The sequence below is a fragment of the Lissotriton vulgaris genome, chromosome 5 (genome assembly GCF_964263255.1).
Source record: "Lissotriton vulgaris chromosome 5, aLisVul1.2, whole genome shotgun sequence".
In the NCBI taxonomy this organism is placed as follows: domain Eukaryota; kingdom Metazoa; phylum Chordata; class Amphibia; order Caudata; family Salamandridae; genus Lissotriton; species Lissotriton vulgaris.
The window spans coordinates 222,092,375-222,100,413 of record NC_141693.1 but is presented as its reverse complement, the minus strand read 5'-3'; positions in this window follow the sequence as shown (position 1 = coordinate 222,100,413).

Here is an 8,039-nt window from a genome sequence, read left to right as displayed (position 1 = left end):
GGGGAACAATAAACATCTGTTATTCAGCAAAATAAAACTCTGGGGGAACTTGCTCTTTACAAATACACATGTTATGTTATGTTATGTTATGTTATGTTATGTTATGTTATGTTATGTTATGTTATGTTATGTTATGTTATGTTATGCTATGAAGCTGGGCGGTGTGCAGCTGGGATGTGTGGACCTTTTTAGGTGTGGAGATGTGAAATTCCAGCTGGGATCCATACAGAAGCACGATGGGAATAGTAAAATATTCTATTAGTATCTAGTCAAAAAAAAAAAAATTCAAAAAATAGTCAGCCTCCACCTCAGAGGGGATCAGCTTGCGACACTGCTCACCACTGGGCAGTTTCAAATGAGGCCAAGAACCAGGTACAATATACTTCAGATGAGACCAATTCCCACACCTCCTGCTCTCTATCTCCAATCTGACATATCTCACACACCTCCTTCCACTCTCACCCACCCTCCCTCTCCTAATCTTAGTATCTCGCTAGCCTACCTCCCGCGCCACACTTCCCCTCATTTCTATCACACTCCTACCATTTTCTAGGCCCAGGTGTAATTTTAATTACGCCTGAGTAATTATGGGAATTCCACATTACTCTTTGACGCCGTACTGCCAATTACCTGATTACTCGTCCTCACATAATTCTGAATAATTTGGTGGGGAAATCCTACAGAGAGGACATATTTAGTGAGTGCGAGCGGCCGCTTGCGCTCCCTATTCGTGTTCTGCTGCATTTAGCGCTATTTCTTAGAGCAAAATGCCTCCTCGTGTACATTTTGAAAGCGAGGGGGCATCTTGTGCTAAGCAAATAGCGCTAAATCCTTGGAGTTAGTTGCAGGAAAATCCTACCCCAAGAGCACATTTAGCAAGTGCAAGTGGCTGCTCATGCCCGCCATTTATGTTCTGTTACATTGAGCTGACCAATGAAGAAAGGTGTTTTTAAATGTTTTAATAAAATTGAACGTAATGTATAATTGGCATTGTTAGGCTGAATATTTTCTATTGTGTTAAGTGCCTTTGTGGTTCTACTTATACTGAGTGGGTGAAAAAAGTCTAAGTATGACTGGCATGAGGTCTGAATAAGAGATACTGTAATGTGTAGTGAAAGAGAGTAGTTAAACAAACAATTTGAGTGGATAAATAGGGACTTACCAAGGGAGCACACTTTTGTTTAAATACTGTGACTTACCCAGTTCCCTTTTTGGTTGAAGGGTTACTCTTCATCTTTATTACTGTTACATTGAGCGCTATTTCTCAACGCTAAATGTATTCCTGCGCCTATGCGATGAGGCATCTTTGTGCTAAAAGATAGCACTAAATGCAGAATTAATCTGCTTGCGTAATTAAGTGTAATATTGCAAAATTCTGTGGTATTGTCCTATTACTTACCGGTAATCTTCATTACTCCTGGTCCCGTTGACCTCGTCCCATTCCTTAAAATATGGAGATGACCATCTCCACAACAGAAAAAAAGAAAAGGAGCATGCTGGGATACCCTACCTGCTCCCTCCCACTGGGAGTACATACGCGGTACCAGCCCAGCATGCAGCCTGAAAACACCAAACCAACAACAGGAAGGCCGGCCGCAAGGGAGGGAGGGAGGGCAGTAAGGAATGGGACGAGTTCAACGGAACCAGGAGTAATGAAGATTACCGGTAAGTAATAGGACATTACCCCCAGGTCCCTTCTGACCTCGTCCCATTCCTTAAAATATGGAGAATACCAAAGCAGAGAACCCGGCCTTCCGGAACCACACCAACAACAAGGGCACCAGACCAGAAAACAGTGCCCCACAGGCCCGAACCAAGACCCGAAAGGCCAGAAGGGGACAGCCACGGAAACAAGAACCACCAACCAGGCAAGTCAGAAGGGAGGCACAGAAGCAGAGCCAAGCCCCCAAGGGAGCAAGTAGAGGGCCAAAGCCAAGGCCCCCCCACCCCTCACGACCAAAGGAAGCCCAGGAGAAGTGCACGCGCCCTAACAGAGAACGGAGCCAGGAAAGGGCAACCAACCAGTGAGAAACCCCCAAGGGTGAAGCCCCCGGACCCAGGCCGCCAAACAACCAGAGACCAACAGGCCAACCCAGCCCAACAGGAAGAACAAAGCAGAGGGACGACCCCAACACAGCAGGGGAAGCCCCCAGCAGAACCGAAAAGAGGGCACCACAGAGGAACCAGGCCACAGGGCAGGACCGACCAAAGGCCAACCCCCGCAGAGACACCAAAGAGCAGCAGCACCCAAAAGGCCATCAACCGGGAGAAGAATGGCCCAAAAATGACCAAGACCGGGGCAAACCCCCAAAGCAGGAGGCACCCGGATAAAAAAAACAGCAACCCCCACAACAGGGGTCAGGGAGAGCAAAAAGCCCAACCTAAAAACAGACCCGGCAAAACCAGGGCGCAGTCAAGAAAGACAACAAATGCCCACACGGAACCACAGAAACCAATACCCCAGAACCGGAAAGGAGGAACCGACCCCCAGGAGGAAAAAAGGGAGACACAACGGAACCACTGAAGGTGAAACCCCAAAGGCAGAAGGACAACAACAAGGCTCACAGCCCAACCCCAAGAAACCAGCTGCAGAACAGGCAGGCCAGCCAGCCAGGAGGCACACAACACCGCACCACCAGGACCTGGAAGGATAGGCAAAAAGGAACCCCCAACCAGGAAGAAGCACAGGAAAGGCACAACGGCCAACCACAGCCAGACCTCCCTGAGAAAGGAGAACCAGAGGAAGGAAGCCCAGAGCCCACACAACGGACCCAGTGCCACAGCCAACGGAAGGGAGCGGACCCAGAAAGGACCGAAGACCAACCCAGGACCGGGACAAAGCCCAAGAGAAGGAGCAGCCAGGAAAGGACCCCAGCAGGGACCATAAAAAGGACCCGAAGCAAAGAAGGGCCCTACAGCACAAAGCCGAACAGAAGTAAACCAAGAGGCGCACCAGCGACCCAAACGCAAAGCGAATGGGATGCCAAAACAGGGACCGGAAAGGCAAAACCAACAGAGGCAGAGCCCCGGCCCCCAGAGTACACTGGAAAAAAACCCCGGCACCGAAAGCAAAGGAGAGGAGCCCTAAGAAGCCCAAGGCGCACCACTCAACAAGGGAGCGGGAAAGGACACCCCAGCACCAACGAGAGAGCAAAGGACACAGGCCGAAAACAGCCTGCGCAGGAGCCCAGGGCCAACGCCAGCCCCCCCCCCCCCAAAGCCCCAAACCCAAAGCAAAGCCAACCGCAACCCAAGGTAGAACGAGAGGGCCGGGAAGCAGAGACCCGGCCTAACACCAGGGGAGGCAGACACCCAAACCCCACAAGGAGCGAAAGGCACGGCCAACAGGGCAGGGCACAAGAGGGGAAACAGGGCAGCAGGCAAGAAGAAACCTGAGCCAACACCACCAAAAAGACCAAGGCCCACCAGCACGGAGGAAAGGCACAACAACTCAACCCCCCCCCCCCCCCACCCCCCGGAAACCAGAGGGAGACACCACCAGAAGGCAGAAACCCCGAGCACGGGGCAAGCAAAAGCACCCGAAGGGTGCAAGAAGCGCCCAACAGCTAAAACCACAGGCAGGCAGGCCGGCACCCAGACAGGCACCCACCCCTCACGAACCAACAGAAGAGCAGGAACCAAATGGCGAAAGGAAGGCACAGAGAAGCCACACACCCCGGAAAACCGATACCCAAAACCCACCAGCAGGAAAGGGCACAGCCCAGCCAGGACCGGCAGACAGGGCGAGGCACAGGAGCCAGGCACACGAAGAACAAGTGCCAACCTAAGGCAGAGCCAACGACCCAGCCATCACCCGAGGCAACAGCAGCCAGCGAAACAAAGCCCCAAAAACTAATCACCTGTCAGAGAGACAAGAGGGGAGAAGGAAACCACAACAGGAAACCAAACCCCACCAGGCAGAAGGCGAGAAACAAATCCCACAACAACAGGACCCACCAGGATCACAACCAGCCCGGCCCGGAGCCAACCCGAACCAGGACAAGGTGCCACCAGGATAGAGGAAGGGCCGAACAGCCCCCCCCAACAAGGAAACAAGGGGAGGACACCGGAACCCGCCTAAAGCCAGAAGGCCCGAGCAGGGCCCAAGCAAAGCACCCGAGAGGAAGCAAGAAGTGACCAGCAGCGGACACCCCAGGAACCCGACAGGCACGCACCAGGACCGAAGCCACAGGAACGCCAGGAACCAAAGGGCAGAAGGCCGCAGAAAGCGAGCCAAGGCCCAGCAGGAAGACACCCCTCCAGGGACGGCCAGGCAGCAGGAAGACCAGAAGCCAAAGCCACAGGGAAACACAGCCGCAGAGCACAGCACAAGCGGCAAACGACCCAAAGAAAAAAGTTCCACAGCGGATCTTACAGCCAGCACCTCTATTTTCCGATGTCCCTCTAGTGTCCAATTTGATGTTGTGCTGATAACCTCCAGGACCTGCTGCGGTTTGGTCCTACTGGAAATCCAGACAAAGACTTAAGAAACAGAACGGAGGCAGCACCAAGGATGAAGTAGCCAGGACAATGTAGTATCAAAAATAAATTCTTTTATTTTCTCATTTATAGGACAGCCAACGCGTTTCGCTCCCCAACCATGGGAGCTTCGTCAGGGCTGAAAGCAACACAGAAATACACCAATATTAATGACACATACCAACATAACATTTACAAAAAAACGGGACAAGGTTAAAAAATACATTGAAGTTGAACTTTTGGCGAGACGAGATGGCAATAATAAAAGAGGGACACAATATTAATCCTATATTTTTTGAAAAACATCTTGCATTTAAATCCAAATATATAAACACAAAAGTGATGCAACTTGATGATCTATATAGGACATTGGTAACCAGAACCAAATGTGACAAATTGTAAAATGCCTCAGGTGAGGCAGATAAGAATAGCCATTGAATGAAACCCAAGTAAGGAGAAAAAAAAAAAAGAAAGGAGGAAGGCAAGAAGAGGTAAAGCAAAATAGGAATAGCCATTGAGTGAAACCCAAGTAGAGACAAGGCCAGAGTTAACACTGTACAATAAATGTTCTCACCGAGAGTATTGGTCAGAACTTGAAGCGACGAAAATGACGTCAATGGAATCGTTTGATTCGAACAGTACAGATGCTGAAAATGGTACAGAAGATTAATTAGTATATGGGAGAAGGTCCAGAGATCAAGCCCTAATAGGTTTTAAGGGGCACCAGAACTCCTTACCCTATGTCAAAATTCCGTTATCCAGATAATATTTTAGCCACGTCAAGGGTTTATACGTAAAAGACACAATTAGTCCAAGAAGGTGATGTTCCACTACATCAAAAGAAGATAAGGAGGATTACAATCAATGTACATCAAAGTTAGTATTAAAAAGCTGGTTGTTGGTAAGCCATATAATATAGGCTAGTCGCAAAAAAGCAATATTATCTATATGGACATAACGGGCGGCGATTCGAATTCCTACGCGAATCAATATTGTAAAATTACTCACAAGATTAGTGTAAAATTTCTGGCATCCAAAGAACAGTACATGCGCAGACCATAATAAGCTGCCACCAAAATTGCTGTAATGGAAAAAGGAAAGAAGAGGGAGTTCTATATATATATACATGTAAATCACGCCCCCACACAGTCATATCATTAATCCAAAAGGGGAAATCATTGACTACTAATCAGCAGAAAAGTTGTTGGGCACATATAGCATGTGTCATCTTAGTAAAACAGGTATTACTTGTCATGCTAATTTGGAGAACACCGTGTGTGCAGAAGCAAGTTCACACATAAATGGTCCTATGCAGGAAATGCCGTTTATAAGATTTATAGAATAGTGGTGCTTAAAAAATCTAAATCTAAGTGAGAGGAGTGTAATATAGCGGCCCATAATACATATATATATTTCGTATGCATTTGCCGGGGTAACTCCACATGAGGGCGTATCAACTGGAACCTGCAAATCCTGCTACAATTTGAAGACTCACAATCCCAGCGTGTGCAGACCCCAAGAGTTGCGTTCCGTTTTTAAACACACCCAGGGGCTACAAACAACGAAGCATTTTTACCCCTACAACCCAACGAGAAGAAATGAGAACGGGTGCATAGGAGACACACGGAACGCTAGTGAGACGCTGCAGCCAAGGTGCGTTATCTGTCTGAAGAAAACAAGAGACGGTAGCGTTCAGAACCCACCCCCCTTTAGAGCCAAGAGATTAAAACCAGGTAACTCGGCATCGGCCCAGGGACGGAACGTTAGGAAAAATACTTATAGTATCCCATCCCTATGGGTGATAGAGGATGGGAGAGATCCGGTAGACTAAAGGCTAGCGCAAACTCACCTCAAGAGCCTCCTTTCAGTGCGGTGTCCCCATGACGGATTCGATCGACTGGATTCAGCCCGGTCCGGTGCGTTTTTAAACGCCCCGCGCATCGGTCACATGGTGCATAATCACACACACCTGTGGTTGTTCAGACAGCCCGGGAATCTCGTGGCTGCAACAGGGGACGAGGAAATAAAGAAGGGACTGCACAGAGTCCCAATGGAGCGGCCATATTGAACTGTCCTAAGAATACCGACAGTCCTTACCAAAGGCACTGGAAATTCACAAACGCCGCGATGTAACATAGGAAATGTCTGGCCAAATACATATATAGAAATTTATATCTGTATATGTATTTCAATCATGGATTTATGAAATTAAAAAATCGTCGCGCTTTACCATAGGAAATGGCTGGCCAAACGCCGCGATGTAACATAGGAAATGTCTGGCCAATTATATATATAGAAATTTATATCTGTATATGTATTTCAATCATGGATTTATGAAATTAAAAAATCGCCGCGCTTTACCATAGGAAATGACTGGCCAGATATATATATAGAGATTTACATCCACATATATATTCCAATTATGGATGTACCTTCAGAGCCTTTTAGAAGCAAGAAGAGCGGATGATAGGAGATCGAGGCAAAAGATGTAAGTCAATTGAGAAGGGAAACCCATTAGCCTTCAGTATAACAAGTGAGAGCAACACGATTCACATCATGTAAGTACCATCTCCATATGAACATTCAAAAATATAGTCAACAACACAACAACATAAAATAAGGTCAGAATCACATTTAACAAATGACATGAATAAAGGTTGTTAGTCATACTGGAATATCATCATTACTTCTCCACCTAAGCCAGGATACACAGTAGGAAGCATTCGTTTCCCTTCTACCTCAACCAGGGTGATGAAAAAGTCAAACATCAGAGTGAGCACAGGGTACAGGGATTACTCACTCTGGGCAAGGGAGCCAAAGAATTGACACTGCAGGGATGGCCCAATATTACATTATAAAAAGTAATGCATCTCATTGTCCGAGTTGTGTCCCTGGTTGATAGCTCTAAGGCGACATATCCACTTGGCTTCCTCTCTCCTTAAGGTAAGCTCCCTATTCCCACCTCTTTTATTAGGCGGAATATGTTGAATTGCGTGGAACCAGAATGCATTGTCATTAGCATGTTCCAAATTGTAATGCTCCATTATCGGATGCCTACTGTCTCTATTTATAATTGCCCTGCGATGTTCTTGGATTCTCAGTTTAAGTGGCCGTATGCTGCTGCCTACATATATACGACCGCAGGGACATCCTAGGACATAAATTGTGTAGGTGGTGTTACAATTACAAAAATGGGTAATCCTAAATTGACGATCATTATTATATGAGAAGGTAGTGGTCTTATTTTTACCCATCTCACAGACATTACAGGTTCCACATACAAAGAAGCCTGGGGGCTTAGGAGCTAACCAATTTTTGTTGTTAGGGGGAGTAGTCACATAGCTTGGACATAATTCTCTACGTAGGGAAATGCCTCTCCTATAAGTAATGGAAGGTTTATCACCTACGTGAGTTTTTAGGCCGTCTATGTCAGTCAATAGATGCCAATTTCTCCTGAATATGTTAAAGATTTTGTCACTGTGTGATGTATATTGGGTGATAAATCTAACTTTGCTTGTTTCCTTGTCCATTCTAGCTCTTTCATTCTTATTGGACAGGGT